This window comes from Rhinolophus sinicus, linkage group LG07 (assembly GCF_036562045.2).
Source record: "Rhinolophus sinicus isolate RSC01 linkage group LG07, ASM3656204v1, whole genome shotgun sequence".
Lineage (NCBI taxonomy): Eukaryota > Metazoa > Chordata > Mammalia > Chiroptera > Rhinolophidae > Rhinolophus > Rhinolophus sinicus.
This window is the reverse complement of record NC_133757.1, coordinates 119,925,644-119,949,869: the sequence shown is the minus strand read 5'-3', so window position 1 is coordinate 119,949,869 and position 24,226 is coordinate 119,925,644. Positions and strand designations below refer to the sequence as shown.

Below are 24,226 nucleotides of genomic sequence, written 5' to 3'. Positions count from 1 at the left end.
CCCAAATGAAAGCATCCTTCATATTACAGATGAAGTGTGGAATGAAGAATATCCCTCCTTCCCCAAGATGTCCACGTCTAAATCCCTGGAACCTCTGAAATGTTACCTTACATGGCAAAGGGGGCTTTGCAAGTTTAATTACAGATTAAGAACCCTGAAACAGGAAGATGATCACGGATTCTCCAGGCAGCCCCAGTGAATCACAGGGGTCCTTAAAAGTGAAAAAGGGAGGTGGAAGAAGAGGGTCAGAAGGAAATGTGAAGAATAGCCGGAGAGATGCAGTTTTGAAGATGGAGGTTACTGGTTTTGAAGATGGAGGAAGAGGGCCACAAGGCAAGAATGTGGGCAGCCTCTAGCACTGGGAAAGGCAATGCATTCTCCCCTAGAGCCTCTGGAAAGGAACCAGCCCTGTCGACACCTTCATTTTAGACCTGTGTTGGAGTTCTAACGTACAGAACCATAAGAAAATAAGTTTGTGCAAAATTGGTGGTAATCTGTTATGGAAGCAATAGAAAACTAATACAAAAAAGTTAAATATTACAAGGGAACTGATGCCAGAAACATCATATGGCAGTGCTTGCTCATTATTCCAAATGAGGGGCATGAACAGTGAGGCCTGCAGAAGGAAGAAGTCATGAAATGTGTTCCCGCCTCTGGAGTGCAGTTGGAGTTTGCTCGTGGGTGAGTTTTCAATGACCCCTAAATATAGGCGTGTGGCCAGAAACTCTCCCAGTAAGCTGAGGGTTTGTGTGACTTTTAATTTACTTGAAAATTCTGTCAGGCTTTAAACAAATTTAGTGTGTAGAAAAATTATCTGGGAAAAACAAAAAGTTATTAAAAAAAAAGATCATCTAGGGAATTTGTTAAAAATGCAGATTCTTGGATCTCATTTGCCAGAGGTTCTGATTGAAAGGCCTGGAATGGGGCCCAAGAATTTGCATTTAAAGCCAGGTTATTCTGACACAATACTGCTTTAGGGACTCTCCCACTAGAAACCCCTTTTCCTTGGTGGCTGGGGATGGGGTGTCTGTAGAGCCTACCCTCTCTGGCAGGTTGTGTAGGTGAGATCAGAGAGAAGGGAATTACTGTAAGTTATCACTATTGTATCATGTGAAAAATCCTAGTTTAGTTTCTGTTTGGAGGAGTGTGTCACAACAGTAGAGTCAACTAAAGCCTGATTTTAATAGATGGAGGTGGCCCGTGTCACCAGAGACAGAATATCTGGGCCCCTGCACCTCTGAAGATTGTTCTTATGGTTGGTTTGCCTGCAGTAGCGTTTCCTCATTTGGCTAATGGGCATATCATGTCCAGATGACCTTGAAGAGCTAGGTCAGTTTGGCTCTAACTCACGGGGAGAAGCACGGTCAGACATTTGGAACATCCTAAGGATTACAGATGTGCTGAAGGGTGTCTTGGATCTTCTCCAGTGAGGGCTGTGGAGGTCACCTGAAAAGAATGCTTGCATTTGCCTCCAGCCTTTTTGAAGGAGGGTTTGTGTTTGTCTAGCTCCATGCAGTTCTCTGAAATGTCAGAAGATAAGAAATGCCTCTCAGCACGAAGGCTTCCAGACACATATGTGACAAGAAATTTGGCATCAGCTTTACAAGTGTCAGATGTCTAGGATAAAGCAATATGGGTATAGTATTTCTTGTGCTATTTTGGTGCCTGGTGCATGAGCCTGCAGCATTAGAAAAACTGCTTTTCAGCTTTGGTGATAGCCTTACTGGCACTTGGTGTGAATGTCTGAAAGTACAGTTGGGTCACACACTAGTGATGGGCCACAGCAAGTCACCTACAGTCATGGTACCAAGCTTCAAGGCAGTGCCCTTGGGGGACGGAGGCATTCCACAGTCTCTGATGACCTGGGTGGGGAAGCCACAGAGCCTCTGATCTGATAGAGGGTGCCGCAGAAGCATTAATCAACTCTTGCAACACCCGCACAAAGTTGGTAAACAGGCTTATCCTCACTTTTCAGGCAGGCAGCTAACGCATGGAGAGAGAGATCCAACGAACAAGGTTACAGACTCAGTCAGTTTACGTATCTTACTGTTTAACGATGTCAGGTGAATGATTTCAGAGTGAATTTCTCCTTGATGTAGTTCAGGGGATACGTCTCTTGGCGAGAGAACCTTTCTGGCAGTTGTGACTTGCTGAAAGAGTTGAAGTTCCCAGTCTGGCTGTTCATTGGTTAGGAGCAAATGCCTGGGGCACTTAGTGTAACCACTGCCATAGGCAGTGTGAAAAGGGGTGTAAGAAAAAACAAAATATGGTAAAGAGTGAGGTTGTTATGGCAATAATATCTAAATAGGAATATTGTATATCAAGTCTGAGTGACAATACACTCCTCTCACCCAAGGTATTTGACAATGTCTCCTCTTTTAATTTTATTTCTATTCAATTAATCTATTTTTAAAAGTCCAGTGATAAGCTGTGGACACCATAGTTCAAGAAGGTCAGAAAGAACTTAAAGTGTTGAGTCCCCTGAATGATTCAAATGTGGAAAGAGAAGAACTGTGAGAAATGGGGAAAGCATTGCTATTAAGTTGTAGAAAGAAGGTTGATGGAAAAGTATGCGGTCTGTAAATATATCATAAAGTATTATTTTGTAGAAGGCAATTTAATTCTCTATTGATGACAACAGTTGAAGAGGTGGGGGCCGGCCCAGTGGCTCAGGCGATTAGAGTTCCATGCTCCTAACTCCGAAGGCTACCGGTTCGATTCCCACATGGGCCAGTGGACTCTCAACCACAAGGTTGCCAGTTCAATTCCGGTCCCACAAGGGATGGTGGGCAGCACGCCCTGCAACTAAGATTGAACACGGCACCTTGAGCTGAGCTGCCACTGAGCTCCCTGATGGCTCAGTTGGTTGGAGCGCGGGCTGTCAACCACAAGGTTGCCAGTTCAATTCCTCGAGTCCCGCAAGGGATGGTGGGCTGCGCCCCCTGCAACTAGCAACGGCAACTGGCCCTGGAGCTGAGCTGCACCCTCCACAACTAAGACTGAAAGGACAACAACTTGAAGCTGAATGGCACCCTCCACAACTAAGATTGAAAGGACAACAACTTGACTTGGAAAAAAGGCCTGAAAGTACACACTGTTCCCCAATAAAGTCCTATTCCCCTTCCCCAATAAAATCTTTAAAAAAAAAAAAAGAAAAGGTGGGTTTATCCCACAGCACAGAAGGTTAAAGAACCATAAGAAAGAATTTTCTGGCGTTGAGGATGTTAAAAATTAGAATAGGCTACCCAGAAAGGAACTGCCCTTTTTTGAAGGTATCTTTTAAGTAGGCTAAGTGAGCGAGGCGTGGCCTAATCAGCAGGGTTAAGGGCCCCCATGATGCCCCGCCCCACCACCGTACCCTCAGTGGGCTACCTGGCAGTGATGGTGGGAAGATTTTTTTTTTTCTTTCAACTTTTTAGTTTGAAATAATTTTAGACTTACAGAAGAGTTGCAAAACTAGTACTGTCATCCCTTGGTGTCTACAGAGGTTTGGTTTCCAGGACCCTGAGCAGATACCACCATCCAAGGATGCTCAAGTCCCTTATATAAATGCCATAGTATTTGCATAGAACTTGTACATTTTCCAATATACTTTAAATCATCTCTAGTTACTTATAATACCTAATACAATGTCAAAGCTATGTAAATAGTTGTTATACCATAATGTTTAGGGAATAATGACACACAAAAAAATGTCTGTATATGGTCCGTACAGACGCAACCATCGTAGGCCTAACTATGTAGTATATGCAGCGACAATGTGACATTTTCTCCCCCCAGATATGTTTGACTTGTGTTTGGTTGAATCCTTGGATGTGGAACCTGAGGGTACAGAGGGACGACTGTATATAGAGTTCTCATGTATCTTTCACCCCGCTTGTCCTAATGTTAACATTTTACACAACAATAGCACAATTATCAAAACTAAGAAATTTGCATCACTGCAAAGCAGGGGCGGGGACTTCTGCGGGAAGGCTGTGGACATGCCCAAATCCTTCAACAGAACAGATCACTTTTATTTGTTTGATATTGGAATTCCACATGAGACTTTGTTTAAACAGATGATCTGTTTGCAAGAAATTTAAAAACCATAGCTCTAGGAAGAGGGGTAGTTAGACTGACCTCTGCTACTAGGATTTTGTAGTTTTGGTAATTATTTTACTTGTCAAATAATTAGAGAGTAAAATGTGTTTGGTAAAGGCATTTATTCCTATAACTCAGTGCCACATATACTTTTTGTTATTTCTTGATCCCTTCCGGCTTGTCCTGCCTCTGGTAGGGTCTTTATACTTGCTTTATCCCCAGCACCAAAAACAATTCCTGGCCCATAGTCTATGCTTAATTAATTTCTGTTCATTGAATCAATTTTGCACTCTCACCTTTTCTCATTTCTTCACATGACTTGCGCCTTACTCAAGTATCTGCTCAGACCTTCCATGACTACCCTAAACTAAAATAACATTCTTTCTGTCTCTCTTTCAACCCTGTGCTGTTTTATATTTTTTCTTTTAATTCAGAGTACTTTTCACTACCTGAAAGATGAGTTGTTTGTTAATATATTTGTTAAAAGTGTATGATCTGTCTCGTACTAATAATAAGCTCCTTCAAAACAATGGCCTTGTCTTGTTTTTGTTGAATCCTTGTGCTGGCACCTGGGAGTTTACATGAGACGCTATTAAAAGAGTGAATGAATGAATGCAGACACGGCACCTGTACTTTGAAGATACAAATAATGAACTTCAGAGAACTTCACTTACGCATCTTTGAATTTACAGTTTGCATGTACGAAAACCAACAGTTTGACTATTTTTTCAGTCAGATCATTGTATTTATAAATTTATTTGTGCCTTTCACTGATGTTGGAAAATTGTTTCTTATTTTAATCTCAAATAGTGATACTGCAGCTGCTAACCCCGTAGGCATATTTTTGAAAGGAAAAGGATAAATTCTATGAAACTCTTTGAGCTCTAAGAAGGATGATAACTACATTCAAGATGGTTGTATTGTCATTATTAATTAGTGTTATGCAAAAGAGAAAGAATTACAGCCCTATCAATGTCATGGGAATCATACCATCCACCAGATTAATAGGAACTCAGATCCCATTAAATGAATTAAAATCATTCAAGATATTATGCATGTGGGCATCGCACAGTATGACAACTGGGCCACTTCTTAGGGCTCACTATACACAGAGAAGGATTCAGATGTTCTCGTTGTCTGTCTATATGGATGTGAACAAAGCATCTTATGTATGTCTGCTATTAAAAATATATATGTGTATTCTTTGTGCACAACGGCAAAAATGAAAAAAGGAAATCGTTATCATGACTCAGTTATGTGAGATTTTGGAGAGGCCAGTTTAGAGCAGCTCAGTCTGGAGCCCTATGCTTTTGCCATGGCATTTACAGTCTAAGAGAGGGATGTAGACTTCCTATTCCATCACAGTGAGTGTGATAGGCAGGAAAATAGCCTCCAAAGGTGTCATGTCCTAGTGTCCTTGGAACCTGTGAATATGTTAGATTACATAGTGAAGGGAAATTAAGGGTCACATGAAATTAATATTGCTAATACAATGGGGAGATTATCCTGGATTATCTGGGTGGACCCAAGGTAATAACCGTGTCCTTAGAAATGAAAGAGGAAGACAGAAGAAAGTGTCAGGTGCAGTGATGTGGGAAAGACTGACTATTGCTGTCTCTGAAGTTGGAAGAGGGTCATGAGCCAAAGAATGTGGGCAGCCTCTAGAAGCTAGAAACGGCGGGAAAGTGGATTATTCCCTAGAGCCTCCAGGAAGAAATGCAGCCTTGGTTTTAGACTAGTGAGACCTATTTCTGACTTCTGGCTTCCAGAACTGATAATAGATTTGTGTTGTTTTAAGCCACCAAGTTTGTTGTGATTTGTTACAGTAGCAATGGGAAACTAAGATACTGAGTCTCATTCATACCCGTATGAGACCCTCCACAATCTGATCCTACCCAACCCATTCAAATTCACCTCTCTTTCCTATCCAGCTCCCGCTCTCCTGGTCCAGTGAGGTCACTTTCCTCCCTGCACACACACTATACTCATTTCCGCTCCCTCGCTGCATGCCCTTGTGTGGGTTTCTGTGACTGGGAGAGGATTTCTCGCTCTTGCTAGAATGACACAGTGGACATGATTTCTTCTTCCCATGAACTACTCCATCAACCGCAATTGCCCTGACTCTTCAGATACTCAGATATTAAGAGGTTTCAAACAAAATGAATTGAATTTCTGCCCTGTGCTAGCACTGATGTCATGAAAATGAGGAAGATTAAAAGGCGTACACATTGACTAGTTGAAGAGATATATATGAGGTCGGACAATTACATTCGCAAACTCATTCTAGAAAGTGCTACATGCCTCATTGCTGAATATCACTATGGTCACCTTTGAAGTACTCCCCTTGGGAAGCTATGCACCGACACCAGTGCCTTCAAGGCGATTTTGGAACTCTTTTTCTGGAATGGTCATCAGAGCTGTCATCGTATTACCCTGATGTCCTGAATGTCATCAAAATGTCTTTCAATATTTCCTTTATCTTTGGGTAAAGAAAGGAGTCACTGGGGGCCAGATCAGGTGAGTAGAGAGGGTGTTCCAATACAGTTATTTGTTTACTGGCTAAAAACTCCCTCACAGACAGTGCTGTATGAGCTGGTGCATTGTCATGATGCAAGAGCCATGAATTGTTGGTGAAACGTTTAGGTCGTTTTCGTCTAACTTTTTCACGCAGCCTTTTCAGCACTTCCAAATAGTAAACTTGGTTAACTGTTTGTGCAGTTGGTACAAATTCATAATGAATAATCCCTCTGATAACAAAAAAGATTAGCAACATGGTTGCAACAAGTTCACAGAGTTAATTGTCAGATCTCCCATACAAAGAAGCAGTTACAAAACAACATGCCATCTACTCTGACTGAAATATCTTTAGAGTTCTGAAGGAATGGAGGGAAAGGAATGACTGCTTCATGGGCCATGCATGAGGCACGCAGGTGAGGTTTAGGTAAAACACAGATAAGGGGCTGTGTGGGCCGACTCATGAGTGATGAGGCCTCTGCTTCATTTGTGGCATAGGCACATTCCCTACATCTCAGAAAAGTTTTAAGATTTTTTTGCTTTGCCTTTGGACATAACAGTTGTCAAGACCTCACTAACATAGAGAAGAAAGATGGCAGCAGGACCCCCTCCTCCCCCAGAGCTGGAGCCGCAGCAGTGCTTACAGTGGCCTGGCTAGCGCAGCAGCCCCTGACTCACTGTTTATGCAGGCACCGAGATTAACACAGGAAACGAAGTCATTTTAATGACATTAACATACTGATTGCAGTTAAGTGCGCTGCTTGTTCAACAGTCCTTCAGTAGGCTAAAAAATATTTAATTAAAGTAATGGGAAACCAAAAACATTTTTCATTCATGGTATTACACAAATATGTTTCTCATGCTTTCAACTAATAGTTCTATGTTTGTAATTCGCAAATGTATCTATCTCAAGTCGTTAATTCTCACTTTCACTCTAGTTCCTGATTGAAAACCTCTTACAGGAAATTTCTAGTGAGAAGTTCTGTCATCATATCACGTTTACGTGTCCAATACCAAATTCATACTATCCAAGAACCCCAGCAATCTCCCCCCAAATCTCAATTTCTGTTATCGACATCATCAATGTTACAGTCCCCCCAATTTTCCATATTGAGAGCAATATGAAATTCTGGAATAGTTGTCAGGATTTCGGAATTTAGTTTAGATTCTGCCACTCACATTTACGTAATTTTGGTTAATTCACATAACCTTCAGGATCTGTTTTCACATGTGCAAAATGAATGTGAAGCTAGGTTAGAAGCTAGATGACTCACTCATTTGTTTAACACACACCTTTGTGGCATCTGTGATGTGTCCGCAGTCATTAGCAGAGCCTGGTGTGGGCTGTGATGCTGACTTCGCCAGACACAGATGCTGGCATCCCATACCTTTTCTCTAAATGTCTCCTGCATCCATCTACCACTGAGCCGCACTGATTATGTGCTCCCAGTGTCACTGGTTGGGCCTTCCTTCTGCCTCCTGATGCTATCACTTTAGTGAGGCAGGGTTCTCCCTGCCCCACCCAGCGTGCTTGCTGGAGGCTCCTCCCTGTCTGTCAGTCTCCCCACCCTAAGCCAGGCTGCATAGTGCGCTCTTGTCAGGTAACTCTCCTCCTCAAGAATCTAATGCTTTCTATTGTCTCTTGTACATGAGGGCCCGTTTTTTAGACTGTTGTCAAGGGTCTTCTGTAATCTGCCCTTACTTCATGTAATTTTATTTCTATTTTCCAAACGTGAAACTCAGTTACCATCAGGCCAGGCTCCTAATTCTTCCCCAAACACGACTCACATCTGTATCTCTGTACTGGCTGAGACTCTTCCTGATATACTTTCCTGGACCTGACTTCCTGACTGACTCCAACCCCCAAGGCTCAGTGAAAGCCACACATTTCCTACGAAGGCTTCCCCGGAACCCCCAGGCCACCACCATTCCCCCTCATTTGTTGTCCAAGCCCCCACTGTGTTTTCTGTGTATTTTGCATATCTGACTACAGAACATTATGGCATCTTCATTTGTTAAATGTGCAGGTCTTACAGCTTCAATGTGTTTGGGAGTTCTTTGAGCACAGGTCTGTGTCATACATTTCTTTTATGGCCCAGCCCAGATCCAGGGACACCAAAGCAAAGGTTAAGAATGTGAATTCCTAAGTTTGGCTGCCTGAGTTCTTAACATAGCTTCATCTTTTCTTAGCTGTGTGACCGTGGGCAATTTACTAATCCTCTATGAGCTTCCATTTTCTAATCTGTAAAATTGGGACAGTTATATGACCTGACTCAGTTGCTAGTTAATATGAATGAGTAGGGGGTTTAGAACAGATCTTGGTATATACTGAGTGTTCAAGAACTGTTATTTCATTGAATTATTGTTAGAATTAAATGAACTAATTCATGTAAAATCCTCAGCATAGCGCCTGGCCTGTAGTAAGTATTCAGTGACCATTAGCTTTGTTGTTATTATTCTATTTAACAGGTAAGGAGGCTTTTTGGGAAAGAAAATGGCCATCATCATAATTATTGTCAAGTATTTAAAATTCATGAGGTAACGTTATAATCTCTATTTTTTAACTAAAAAAAAAAAGATTTTTTTATTAAAATAGAGCTAACATACAATATTATATTAGTTTTAGGGGTACACCATGCTTATTCAATATTTATATACTGAAAGAAGTGATCACCATGATAACGCCAACAACCAAAATATATGGAACACCACGAATTTGTGTGCCATCCTTGTGCAGGGGCCATGCTAATCTTCTCTGTATTGTTCCAATTTCAGTATACGTGCTGCCTGAAGTGAGCACTGATCTCTATTTTTTAAAAGATGAGGAAACTGAGGTTTAGAGAGGTTAAGTAACTTAACGATGTCACACACTTAGAAAGTGATGGAACAGATTAAACACCCAGGAAGCCTGACTGCAGAATCCGTGCCTTTCAAACCACTATTCTCATGCTTCTGTCCTGAACTAGGCGGTGTGAGGAACTTGTGATCTGGTAATGACAACAAACATGGAATTGGGGTTCACACCGTCCTGGTTCCCATCCTGGCTTTACCACTTACCTGGGCAGGATATTTAATCCTGCAGAGGTAATGTTTCCTTATCTGTAAGATGGGGACAATAATACCTCCTTCGTGTGATTGTGGTGGGAATTAAGAGGTAACATAAGAAAAGCCCGCAGCACCAGGGCCTGGCCTGTAGTAGGTATTCAATGCATTTTCGATTCCTTCTCCTGTCTCTCCCTCCTGAAAATTTGAGTGAAAGGTTATGCTTTTTAGTGCACTTAATTACTCTGTGATATGAATTAAAATGTGATGTAGCGACCTGAGAAGCAGCCCGTAAGAGTAGGTATTTCGTTGTCCTGACTGGGTTATAAATAACCACACATGGCTGGTATTCATGACGCGTGAGCACCTGGCCCAACTTATTCATGACCACTGTCAACGCTGTGTTTCTAAGTAGATGGAGTTCTTTCTACACGTTGTGGCACATTCCAGTGAGGAAAGTCTTTTGTAAAGCAGGTGGGAGGGGGTGAATAAAGAATTTGAGATTGCAAATCTAGCCCGAGTTGGGAATGCCGGCTGTGCCAGTGCAGAGCGGAGAATGCCTAGGCTGTGAGCATGCATTTCACGGAGCCATTGGAAGGTCTTAGCCCTCTCTGATGAGTACGCCACTGGAATTTTCCTAGGATTGTTTTATTTTAGTCTTTGGACTGACTTGGTGGTGACACAATCTGTGTTTGAAAATAGCATGAATAATTAGGCTAGAGGCGACATTAATGTCCCAAAATGTTAATAAAGCCAGCTACCAGGGATTCAGAGATAAGAAGTCCCTTCCCAAACTTGATTCCTAAGTAGACACAGGTTATATGATACGTTTCAACAGCCAGTAAGAGAAAACATCAGCCCCTTGCAAATGTTGTAACCTTCAAGCAGGCAGTACAGAGGCTACGCTTTCTTTTTCTTCCTTTTAAAAATTTAATCAAGACGTGTTACCTTACATAGCACGGAGGCTGCCCTGCGACTGCAGTGCTCCATGGAGGGGCAGCTGCGGGCCAGTGTAGCCGGCAGAGGCTGTCAGCCCCGGCTCTCCTGCGCTTTCCCGATCTACTTCCCGTCTCAGCTCTCACTGCAAAGAGTTCATAATACAAGTCTATCCCATTTCACGGGACTATTTTAGGAGTGAAATTATTTCCTAAATGTGTCCCGCTTAATAATTTCCATCAATGCATGTGAAATATTTCACATCTGTGATAGAATGAAAGCAGTTGATCATTAAGAATAAAACCTTTAAATAGCTACATGAGAATAATGTGGGTGATTTTACCATAGAGATGAGATTAAACAAGTAGAGCTCTGAATGTAGATTGTCTGAGTTCAAATTCTGGCTCTGCCACTTATTAGCTGTGTCATCTTAGGCAGGCTACTTACCCTGTCTGAGCCTCACAGGGCCTCCTGAGGATTAAATGAGACAATCGACGTAAAGCCATAACATACTCCTGGCGTGGAGTGCCTCTCGTAAATGTCAGCTCTTTTTATTGTTGTTAACACGAATATTACAATGGTCTGCAAGGTTGGACTCTCGAAAAGGGAAATGAGATGGCATTTAAAAAGCCTCTACACTTAAAACTGACTAAGAATATCCTTTTGAAGAGAGTTGCTCATCTCTAAAGAGGAGCCTGGGACTCTCTTTGTGCCCTTCGATTGGCTAGGAGAACCACAGCGTGGAAGAAGTGGTTGATATTATCATCTCTAGAATCTCTACACTTGCAGTCCTGTGACAAGATGACACCATCAAAGAGAGAAATTCAGGTTAGATTTGCTCAAACACCTGCTTCTCCACAAAGTCTGTGAGGTTTCCATCAATCTAGCCATTTGTCCATGCAGCCAGCCAGCAACATTTGTTGCTCACCTACCATATTTCACCATATTTTTTGCAGCACTGAGCATTTTGCTGAGGCTGCAAAAATGACCAAAACCAAGTTCCATACCTTAAGACATTTACCAACTAGTAGGGGAGACAGATATAAAAACAAATGGTTTTAAAAATATTAATAGAGGAACACACAATACCAAGGGAACTCCCAGGAACATATCGTCTTTATTTGGCTTTTACTGAATTCTAAGCAGTTTGTAAATGTTGAGGCATTGTGATAGTAATAATTTTTGAGAGGGGAAAAAAAGGAGATGCTTCCACATCAAATGTACACGTCTATTGTACAACGCATTCTGACTTCAGAAATGAGAATGGGTAAAATATTTGTACCTTGCCCTTAGGAGAATACAGACAGTGCGCAACAAGGTTCTAAAAGAGTCTCTCAGAGCCCCGCTCCAATGTGCCTGTCTTTCGAGAGATGAGTAAAGATTTAGGGAAGGTCTTGCTGGGGCTTAGTCTTCTGCAGTATTGATGAGTGAGGACTCAAAGGGGCTCAAAGGAGGGTGGTGACTGAGTGAAGAGCTGACAGAGGTGGCGGCTTGAGTGGCAGGCCTGAGTTCTCCACATTCTCGCCCTGGTGAGTCCCAGAGGCTGAAAGAAGCAGCTCAGACTGGGTCCCAGGCCCTTCCTTCTCTCATTGAAACAAGGGGTTCAAGAAGTCAGTGTCTCAGAAAGATTAATTGATTAAGAGCCTCTCCCTGTGAAGAGGCTTGGAAGAGCCCTGGATTCAAAGTCTTTGAGATAAACCGACCGCTGGACTTCTGCTGGGAGGTCCTCAGAGCCTGCCTGAGGGCCACATCCACTTACTTTTGTAAAGCTGCATCCTTGTGGACTTCAGAATAAGTAGTTTCAAAGGTGACAATCCAGGAGTTGTGTAGATGGCTGTGTCCTTATGCATTGTGGGCAGAAGCTGATACAGGCAGTAATCAGGCTTCTGTCTGGACCATAGCTTAACCCTGTGTGTACTGCAGATTTCAATGTAACTGTGGCACCAATGGAAGGTCTCAAGTCTTCTGAAACCTGAGCGGCACCGTGACTTAGGGAGAAAACATAGCCTTTGGGCAGCTACTGGCCACTCTTTTATGCAGACAATTAACTGGGGGTAAATAACGTCTGTGGGCCTATAAAAACAGTGAGGAGGACGTCATCAAAATGGTGGCATGAGGTGAGCCTCTGTAAAGCTCCCCTGGAATTTACAACTAATTGAACAACAATAACTCCACAAAGGACTCCCTGCACAGCAGACAGGCAAGACAAAGAGACCCACTACTGAATTCACCTAAAGGTGGGCAAATCGCGCGAGTGGGGGAGGAAGGAAGGGAGATGTGTGGAGATGGAGCTGCGCTGCGCAGGATGCAGACCTAGCTCAGTGCTCTGAGCTTGCTGCATCCCGGAACTACCGCAGCTGTGGGACAGGGAAGAACTCGGACTGCTAGGGCTCCGCTTATGGCCCACAGGGCTGAGGGGGCAGCATATAACACAACTGAACCCAACGCTCATGGCAGAGACCACAGAGCAAAGACTGAGGGAAGAAGGTTGAAAATGGTGGTTTAAGCCCTCACTGCTGAGCAGAGAACGGAAGCCTTAGGCACTGAGACTAGCAGCCCCCTCCATACCCTCCCAGAACTCACCCCGCCCCCACCTGCCCGGTGCTAGAAGCGGAACAGTAGCAGTGTCAGGTCAAAAGAACAGAATATTTGCTGTTCTGAGAACTGTGGACTGCCGACACAGATTCGCAGCCCAACTAGTTCCGGCAAAGGGGAGGGAGCTGTGGAAGCAGGACCGGCTATGGTGGTGGTCGCCGCCATTGCTCTGGGCCACCTCTCACAACTCACCCTGCCCCTGGCCCCACCTATCTGGGCGGATCCCTGCACGAGTAAACAGAACTGCTGAAACATACGGGCTCTGAATCTGGTGCAGGAAGAGCTTTGGAACTTCAAAAGCTCTCCACATACCCACACGGACACTGCACCCTGTGACCCAGGTGAACTATTAACAGAGGAGAAGCCCATCTCCCAGGGAATCCCCCCATTGTGTGAGAAGCTGGAATAGTGCAGAGAAAATATAGCACTACCGTGTGAGAGAGAAAAAAAAGGCTGCAGTTGGGGAGAAAATAAAACATTTTACCAACAAGTACTGGAAAACAAAAGAAAGACCTCTTCTGATCAACCTGTTGCAGAAGCCACTCCTGTAGATGTCTAGGAAGAGAAATAATAAATCAGTAATTGCCATGAATAACCAAGGCAACAAGACAGCTCAGAGAGAAAGTGAAAAGTCTCCAGAAAAGGAACTTAAAGACATGGAAATATGTGACTTAAATGACAGAGAATTCAAGATTGCAGTTCTGAAAAAACTCAATGAGATGCAAGAAAACACAGAAAGGCCGTTTAATGAACTCAGAAACACAATCAAAGAACAACATGAGCATTTTACAAAAGAGATTGAAATTAAAAAAAAGAACCAAATAGAATTTCTGGAGATTAAGAACTCAATAGAAGAAACTAAGAATGAAATAACCAGCTTAGGTGGTAGAGTTGACCAGATGGAGGAAAGAATCAGTGACATTGAAGATAGAAACCTGGAAACTACACAGATGGAAGAAGAAAGTGACTTGAGACTTAAAAGAAATGAAAGAACTCTACAAGAACTTTCTGACTCCATCAGAAAGAGCAATATAAGAATAATGGGCATACCAGAAGGAAAAGAAAGAGAGAAGGGAACAGAGAATATATATATTCAAACAAATTGTTGATGAGAACTTCCCAAACTTGTGGACAGAACTGGATCCTCGAATCCAAGAAGCAAATAGAACACGTGATTACCTCAATCCCAACAGGCCTTCTGCAAGGCACATTGTATTGAAGCTGTCTAAAATCAATGACAAAGAAAGAATCCTCAAGGCAGCCAGGGAAAAGAAGACGGTAACCTACAAAGGAAAGCCCATTAGCTTGTCATCAGGGAGTGGAACCAAATATTCAAACTATTGAAAGAGAGAATTTATGAACCAAGAATAATATATCCAGCAAAGATATCCTTTAGACATGAAGGAGGAATAAAGACCTTTCCAGACATACAGAAGCTGAGGGCATTTTCTAATACACGACCTGCACTACAAGAAATACTAAAGGAGGCTATTTTCGACCACCATCAACAGGGACAATTTGTGGCATCCAAAACATAAAAAGGGGGAGAATAAATGCCTGAACCAGAATAGGGGAATGGAGAAAGTAAGCGTGCTGAAGAAAATGGAATACTCTAAATATCAAACTTTCTTTTACATAAACTTAAGGGTAACCACTCAAAAAACATCCAGAACTGAAATATATACTGTAATAAAAGAAGAAACAGAGGGAAACATCATAGAATACCACCACACAGAAATAATAGACAACAACAAAAAGGCAAAGAAACAATGGAGACACAGCCTTACCAGAAAACTAAAGATAGAATGACAGGAAATCCTCACATATCAATAATCACCTTAAATGTAAATGGACTGAACTCACCAATAAAAAGGCACAGAGTAGTAGATTGGATCAAAAACTAATCCCAACCATATGCTGTCTCCAAGAGACACATCTCAGCTACAAGGACAAGCATAGACTCAAAGTGAAAGAGTGGAAATTGACACTACAAGCAAATGGTACCCAGAGAAAATCAGGTGTAGCCATAATATCAGATGAAACAGACTTCAGGGTGAAAAAGATAACAAGAGACAAAGATGGACATTTCATAATGGTAAAGGGGACTATACAACAAGAAGACATAACAGTCATCAATATTTATGCCCCCAATCAGGGAGCACCGAAATATACCAAGCAACTACTAACAGAACTAAAGGGAGAAATTGACCAAAACACAATTATACTAGGGGACTTAAATACATCATTGACAGCTATGGATAGATCATCCAAACAGAAAATAAATAACGAAATAGCAGCCCTAAATGACACATTAGATGAAATGGACATAATTGACATATATAGAGCACTTCATCCTAAAACATCAGACTATACATTCTTTTCTAGTGTACATGGAACATTCTCAAGGATAGACCATATATTGGGACATAAAATCAGCCTCAGCAAATTTAAGAAGATTGAAATCATACCAAGGATATTCTCTGATCACAAGGCTTTGAAATTGGATATCAACTGCAAGAGGAAAGCAGGAAAAAACACAAATACATGGAGATTAAACAAAATACTTTTAAAGAACGACCGGGTCAAAGAAGAAATTACAGGAGGGATCAGGAGATACATAGAAACAAATGAGAATGAAAATACATCCTACCAAAATTTTTGGGATCCAGCGAAAGTAGTTTTAAGAGGGAAATTTATATCATTACAGGCCTATCTCAAGAAACAAGAAAAATCCCAAATAAATAACCTCATGTTACATCTTAAAGAACTAGAAAAAGAAGAACAAGTGAAACCCAAGGTCAGCAGAAGAAAGGAAATAACAAAAATCAGAGCAGAACTAAATGAAATAGAGAACAAAAAGAAAATTGAAAAAACTAATGTGACAAAGAGCTGGTTCTTTGAAAAGATTAACAAAATTGACAAACCTTTGGCTAGACTCACTAAGATGAAAAGAGAGAAGACACTAATTAACAAGAAAGGGGAAGTTATCACGGGCACCACAGAAATACAAAGGATCATCCAAGAATACTATGAAGGACTATATGCCACCAAATTCAATAACCTAGAAGAAATGGACAAGTTCTTAGAAACATATAGCCTTTCAAGGCTGAACCATGAAGAACTGGAAAATCTAAACAGACCGATCACCAGTAACGAAATTGAATCAGTCATCCAAAACCTTCCCAAAAGCAAAAGTCCGGGACCAGATGGCTTCACTAGTGAATTCTACCAAACCTTCAAAGAGGATCTAATACCAATCCTGCTCAAACTCTTCCAAAAAACTGAAGAAGAGACAGTACTCCCTAACTCATTTTATGAGGCCAACATTACCCTGATACCAAAACCTGGTAAGGACAGCACAAAAAAAGAAAACTACAGACCAATATCTCTGATGAATACAGATGCAAAAATCCTAAATAAAATTCTAGCAAATCGAATACAACAATGCATTAAAAAGATTATTCATCACGACCAAGTGGGGTTCATCCCAGGGGCACAAGGATGGTTCAACATCTGCAAATCCATCAATGTGATACATCACATAAACAAAATAAAGGACAAAAATCATATGATTATATCAATTGATGCAGAAAAAGCATTTGACAAGATACAACATCCATTTATGATTAAAACACTTAATAAAATAGGTATAGAAGGAAAATACCTTAACATAATAAAAACCATATATGACAAACCCTCAGCTAATCTCATAATTAAAGAAGCTAAAAACTGAAGCCCTTTGCTCTACGTTCAGGAACACGACAGGGCTGTCCCCTATCACCTCTGCTTTTCAACATAGTGTTGGAAGTCTTTGCCAGAGCAATCAGGCAAGAGAAAGAAATAAAAGGCATCCAAATTGGGAAAGAAGAAGTTAAATTATCACTCTTTGCAGATGACATGATGCTATATATAGAAAACCCTAAAGACTCCACCAAAAAGCTATTAGAAACAGTCAACAAATACAGTAAAGTTGCAGGCTACAAAATAAACGTACAAAAAAGTCCATTGCATTCCTATATACTAACAATGAAATCTCAGAAAAAGAAATACAAAAAACAATTCCGTTTGCAATTGCAGCAAAAAGAATAAAATACCTAGGAATAAACTCAACCAAGGATGTGAAGGACCTATATGCTGAAAACTATAAGACATTTTTGAAAGAAATTGAAGAAGACACAAAGAAATGGAAAGACATTTCGTGCTCATGGATTGGAAGAATCAACATAGTTAAAATGGCCATATTACCCAAAGCAATATACAGATTTAATGCAATCCCCATCAAAATCCCAATGGCACTTTTTAAAGAAATAGAACAAAAAATCATCAGATTTGTTTGGAACCACAAAAGACCCTGAATAGCCAAAGCAATCTTAAGAAAATAGAATAATACTGGAGGTATCACACTCCCTGACTTTAGCTTGTACTACAGGGCTACAATAATCAAAACAGCATGGTATTGGCAGAAAAACAGACACATAGACCAATGGAATAGAATTGAGAACCCAGAAATAAAACCACATAAATATGGACAGATAATTTTTGACAAAGAAGCTAAAAACATACAATGGAGGAAAGACAGCCTCTTCAATAAATGGTGCTGGGAGAATTGGATAGCCACGTGCAAAAGAATGAAACTGGACTGCTATTTGTCACCATGTACCAAAATTAATTCAAAATGGATCAAAGACTTAAGCATAAGACTTGACACAATAAAGTGCATAGAAGAAAACATAGGTACTAAACTTATGGACCTTGGCTTCAAAGAGCATTTCATGAATTTGACTCCAAAGGCAATGGAAGTAAAAGCTAAAATAAACGAATGGGACTATATGAAACTTAAAAGCTTTTGCACAGCAAAAGAAACCATCGACAAAATAAATAGGCAACCAACTGAATGGGAGAAGATTTTTGCAAACAGTGCCTCCGATAAGGGGCTAATATCCAAAATATACAAGGAACTCATGTAACTCAACAAAAAACAAACAACCCAATTGAAAAATGGGCAGAGGATCTGAAGAGACATTTCTCCAAAGGGGACATACAAATGGCAAATAGACATATGAAAAAATGCTGAACATCACATAAGGAATGCTACATAAGGAAACTGAGGCTCAGACAGGTTCAGTGATTTACCCAAGTTCACAGTATTAGCCGAGTATTAGAGCTCGGATTCCCTCCTATGTGGTTTGACCCTGGAGCACATGGATCTAACCACAGTGTTCTGACGTATGTGGAGTTGGTAAGTGGGGACACCACAACTGTGGCATTCTCTCCTCACTGTGACGACCGCCGTGGGCTATGGGAACGGTACCATTTTGGCATCTGGTGGATTTGTACATTCGTGAACATTAGGCACAGAATCCTAGGCAAGGAATTAGGACTGTGTGAAGGGTGGGCTGAGTAAGTCAGAGGAGGGCCATCCGTGATCACACAAGTAAGTGGTGGCCACGGTGTAACTGGAAAGGCTGGGGAAGGGTGACATTGTTGAGGTCCTTCACTATTCGAATCCAGTGAGTGAAAGGGGAGAGGCACTGTTGTCAGTGATCTCTCATGTGCACCCACAGGCTGATGGAATGGAGATTATATGGTTTTTATTACTCTCATGGTTTTTAACAATATGAACGTTCTCTCCTCACTGTTCGGATTAGTGAGAAAGGTGGGTCTGAGCTTGTTGCAGTGGCCCCACAGTGGTTGCTTTAAGACAACGTTCTTAAAATGTTCTTATAATTTGGTATAGTTCTAGACTTTAGTTTGAGAAATGAACGCAGTTTGTTTCCTTTTCTGAACTCGAGGTTATCATAGCTGTGTGTAATTATACCACAGATATACCTGATCAGACACATATTAAACATCTACTTAGGCTTACTACGCTGCCAAGTATTGGGGAGGATGGGAAGGAAGTTGAAGCCCCACTCCTGTCCTCAAGGATATTTTGATTTTGATTAAAGAGAAAATGAAAACACCACTGGATAAGATTAATTGCTGTTTTACGGATTAAGATCACATCTAGCAAAATGGAATTAATTGAAACATTTTATGAGGAAACTCGTGAAGTTTTACTGGCAAAATTATTTCAATGTTTACAGGTCTGAACACTTGACATTTGGATGTGAGTGTAAGTGAATGTTTATGAACAGAGAATGATGGTTAATAACTATTTCTCCAAAGAGGCTGAAACGTTTAGGAGGGATAAAACAAGGCTCCTTTTAAATTAACATATTTACTAATAGACTAGATGAAGGGATGAATAATATGTGATATAAGTAGTAATTTAAACCCATTCATGATAATGACCAGCAAATGTCTGTCATCTCAGGGAAGTCATTTAATGTCTTTGGACTCAGGTGAAATTAAATATATATATATATATATAAATCTTATCATTTTACATGCATTTGCCAAGAGATTTACATATGCCATATCATTTAGATCTTACTATAACCCTATGAGGTAGATACTATTGTAATATGCATTTTAATCCTGAAGAAATGAAAGCTCAGAGAGATAAATACATTAACCCAAGTTTGCACGGTTACTAATTGACAAACTGAGAGTTCAAACCCTTGCGTCTCTGACTCCAAAGCTAATACTTTTATCCTCTTCTCCCATCTATTTTACAAGGATGGTGGTTGAGAGTAATGTGTCATGCAGGGTGTCATGCAGGGTCTCTGGTCCCACTCCCCACATAAGAACGCAGGACATGGTGAGGCCAAAACAGAACACCCATGGAGCCAAAGATAGGGGAGTCACACCACCATCGTCCCACTGGCGGCTGGGTTGGAGACACAGGAAACAGGAGCCACGCGATCCGCAACCCGCCGTGCTTCTCTGCCAACAGACCTCACTTGCTAACTGCAATCCGCCTCTCTGCAATCCACAATCCACAATCCGCTGCTAGCATAGCCACGGCAGTTATATTAGTGGCTAATGGCTAACCGGTTATAGCTGATGGCCATCTGATCACAGTTGATGGCCATATACTACCCGAGCCAGCACCTTTCCACGTGAGGCCGAGCGCCTGGAAACTGTTCTCTGGGACTCCGTCCCCACATGTGGGATTATTGCATTCAGCAAAATTCAGAGATGGGGGTTCTAAAATTATCAGGACTAATGAGGATTTGCCGTGACTGAAGCTGTTTCTCGGGTCAGTGTTAGCTCCCTTGCAAATGTTTCAGGTGCAGATGTTAAAGCGGATGCCTTGAGCTCATTCGGATGTGGCACATGGAGGGGGCCCTCGGCTCCAGAAGTGGCATCCAGTGGGGGACTGTTGAGCCAGCCAGCTCTCCTCTGTGTGCTGTGATCTTTTCAACTCAGATGGATTAAGTCTTAACCAAAAGTGCTTCTCTGCCTCTGGTATTCTTAATTCAGTAAAATATTTCACAAGCTTCAGCATTAGACACAATCAAAACATGTCTCAAAATCAGTACCCTCCTTCAGAGGCTACTGACTGGTTTGTTTACCTTTGGATTCTGTGGAGTAAGTACTGTAGCAAATAGTTCTTTGCATTTTGTTTTCATTTTGTGCTTTTCCCTCTCTCTGCGCTTCTGATTCTGCCATCATACCATCTAATGCTCTCCTTCTCTCCTGGTCCTCACCTTCTTTTTTGGTGACCTCTGAAAAATGGTGTTGAGCGATTTTGTCAGCGCCATCTCATAACCCAAGGCCCTGTACTGAGCTGATTTCCTCATGGCATCTTGAGTGGAGACGTGCTGCAAATGCTAAATCTACTGTGCCCGTGTTTGACTAGGCCCCCGATCTACATACTGGAAACCAGCAGTCCCTGGGCTCTTGTGGTTCACACTGGTATTCAGGCCTGAATACAAAGCAGACCTTCATATTCTTCAAGAAGTGTCAGCATTCATGAAAGTTGAATCTGAGTAAGCGACTCTTATTTTTATAATTGCATTTAAATAATATAATTTATTACCATAAATTTACATGTTACTCTACTGTAAATTAAGCCATACCAGGCTGAGTTCCCAGCACAAAGTATATCCCTTGTCAATATTATCCTTTTCATAGAGACTCTTAGGAGGGACATAGATTATGTTTTACATGTTAAGAACTCATTTATTTTCAGAGAATTCTGGGACTCAAGCACTGTGATTATTTGTCCAGTCTTCGCAAGATGCCACAAAGCAGGCAATGTCAGACTGGATGGGATGGTGCAGTTCATTTATTTATTCACTGCGTACTGATTGAATGCCTCCCTGTTTCAGGCCCTGCTGAGTGTTAGACTTGTGGGGAGAGTGGAAATGGACTTGGATCGATGCTTTGCAGAATGTGTCACTTGACTCCACACCGAAGAGCCCAGGTGTCCAAAAGTAAAACCACTTAGCAGTGCACACCAGGGAAAATGTCTTCTCACAAAGTGGCTGATTCAACACTAGAGACAGAGATTTATAACTGGAGCAACACAGGGCCCGCTGACGCTCCGGGCCGCTTTAGGGCTGCCTACCTCACTCGGTTGGCTGCTCAGGGCAACCTCCTTCTCTTAGAACGGGAGGTTCTTTCAGGTGCCACCACCCAGAGGGCCACAAGAGGGTGCTTTCCTCCTTTCAGGTTCTGCCTTTTTGAAATGCAGCTCCTGGCCCTGGGAAATGCAGTGTATTCAGCTGTGGGCCAACACACTTGATTTGAGGGGAGAGAAAGGTGTAGATTTGTAAGTGTCTGTTTATCTATTGAATATATGTCTCTCGCACTGAATTGTAAGCTCTGAGGACCTGGTCTTGTCTTTTTGCTCCTCCCTCTTTCCTGGGACTGGCTTAAAGTTTGGCACGTACAAGGCCCTTAATAAATATTTGTGAGTTTAAAGAACTCATTTTCACTTCAAGTTCTAACTCAAAGGTTTTCAACTTTTCTGCCCATCAGAACCCCCAGCGTCTGCGGCCCTGGGATTCTCTGTCAGTATCTGGGGCGGGGCTGGGAATGTGCTTTTGAGGAGCTCTGTGTTATTTTGATTGAAGCCCGCTGTCCAGCTGTCCCAGCTCTGCACACGGCTGTTTTATCTAGCTTCTCTGGTCTTTTGGGCCTGCGGGTCCTCAGCTTCTTGAGTCTGGCCACCACATTCCTGCTTCCGGAGCCTGCCATGGAGAGCCCTTCAATGTGACCAGGCCTCCGTCCCATCCTCCTCTTCCTGTTCCTCTTCTCCTGAGCATCTCTTCCTGTCATCTCATCCTGTAGGAGGGGGAGGTGTTCCCAGAGATGCCTTCACCTGCTGGTCCTGGGAAGACACCTGGAACATAATGAGGTCTTGGTTACCATCCACAGGCATCAGCCTCTCCTGCAGGCTGGGCTGTCGTTGATGGGGGCCACCTACTTCCGGTACACGGAAACAAATAAATAAACACTGATGCTTGGGGGGGAATAGAGACCCCCCCCCCCCAAGTAGAGGAGGGTCTTTCTCTTACAACAGAGGCTTATAGACTGCCTCCTGAGAAAATCTGTTTTCCATGTTTTTGAGGAGGAAATGCAAGTGTATCAAGACGACTTTGGAGGAGTCCTTTTGTTACGTGGTCTGGCATCGCCGGAGGCGTAGGGGCTGTACGCAGCGCGTGAGCCCTGGAGTCAGGTGGCCCTGTGCAAAACCCCAAAACCTGAGTGTGCACCTCGTTGGGTGTGTCTGTGGACAAATGAGTAACCCCCTTCAGGCTTAATTTCCATAGCTATCAGGTTGGAGAAAAATACCTACTTAACAGGGTTATTAAATAACCCTCCTGTGTGCTGACCTGCTTTTAGTGAGTTATAAAGTTGTCAGCTAATATGCAATGTCAATATAAGAAATAGTGTTTGAAACTTACATCTGAAATTCTGTTTTAAGGATGTTGTAGAGGAAGTTGTTCTGTCCATCATGCAGTGTCTCCTCTCCATTGGAGAAATTCCTGTTTGTTCTTAATACCAAGAGCAGTTTCACTTCTTCGGCTATTCTTTAGTCTTATGGACTTGGTGATTTGTATAACTGACTGGTTTTCCTGTTTTGAACTAATTGCTAGAAAGCCTAAAGCCAAGTGTGTGTTCCATTAGTATCAAGTGTACATACATATTGATGGCATGCAGCTTTGGCCTCAAACATGGTCTGTTTACACACTTGCTGTTTTTTGATTTTTAATTTGCTCTTACTTTTTCATTTGTGTTGTATTTTAAGTACTCCTCGAAGCTGCTTTTCAGCTTTTCTGAACAAGAAAGGATAAAAAAAAAAATTTTATTACTAAATAAAGGAGCGAACGCATTTGAAGCAATTTTCACAGTGCCTGGCCAATAGTTAGTACATAACATAAAAAGTTAGTTTTACGTCTTTGTTGTAAACAAGTCTAATCATACTTTGTGGATCCAAGTTGATCCCTCATGGTTTATATTAGAAAGGGGGTGGGAAAGTGATTCTCATCATAGACTAGTTTCCTCCCAAACTGGAAAGGTATTACTACTGCATTAGATAGTATGTATGACTCCAAAACAAGCTGAGAGCCCAAATGGTCCAATCTCAGCATGAAATTCCCTATAAATAAGCCCACTCTAGAGGAAAAAATAATTTGAAAGTGATTTCAGTCTTTACTTGAGTTTCTCAAAGCACATTACAGGACAATTTGTTCTTATCCACCAGCCACATATCATAAAATCTTGCTTCTTTTTCTTTCCAATTCTCTTTTACTTACAACCTCCCAACATATTCACTGGCAACTAGATTTAACCCCTTTTGTCCTCCAACTCCCAGCTTTTTATCACATACACTGACCAAGCTTCTCTGGTTAGAGTCTCTCTGTTTCTTCACGCCTCTCTGGACTTCTTTCTCATTACTCAGTCTCTGATTCTGTATCATAAAAGATTTATGAAGTAGGCCAACAGATGATTCTTTGCTTGCGGGTGGGTTGGGGAATTCTCACATAAAGGGTGACTAATGTTGTGTGGTGGAAGAGGAGAGAGATCTGGAATGTGGCCCGACCTCAGGAATCCACTCAGGCAGGTTGGGGCAAAGGTCAGAGCTTCGGTCTTCTGGTCCTGCCTCTACCCAAGCTTCTCTTGCTCCAGGACAAGGGACTTCATGACATCTGTAACCTGG

The 24,226-nt window shown here is 41.9% G+C and overlaps 1 non-coding gene across 1 annotated transcript; it reads right to left on the bottom strand.

The window, feature by feature from the left end:
- Positions 1-9,289: 9,289 nt before the first annotated feature.
- LOC141573015 (U6 spliceosomal RNA) lies at positions 9,290-9,397 on the bottom strand. The gene has a single exon (XR_012498600.1). It is a non-coding gene; the product is annotated as a U6 spliceosomal RNA (small nuclear RNA).
- Between the last annotated feature and the right edge of the window lie 14,829 nt (positions 9,398-24,226).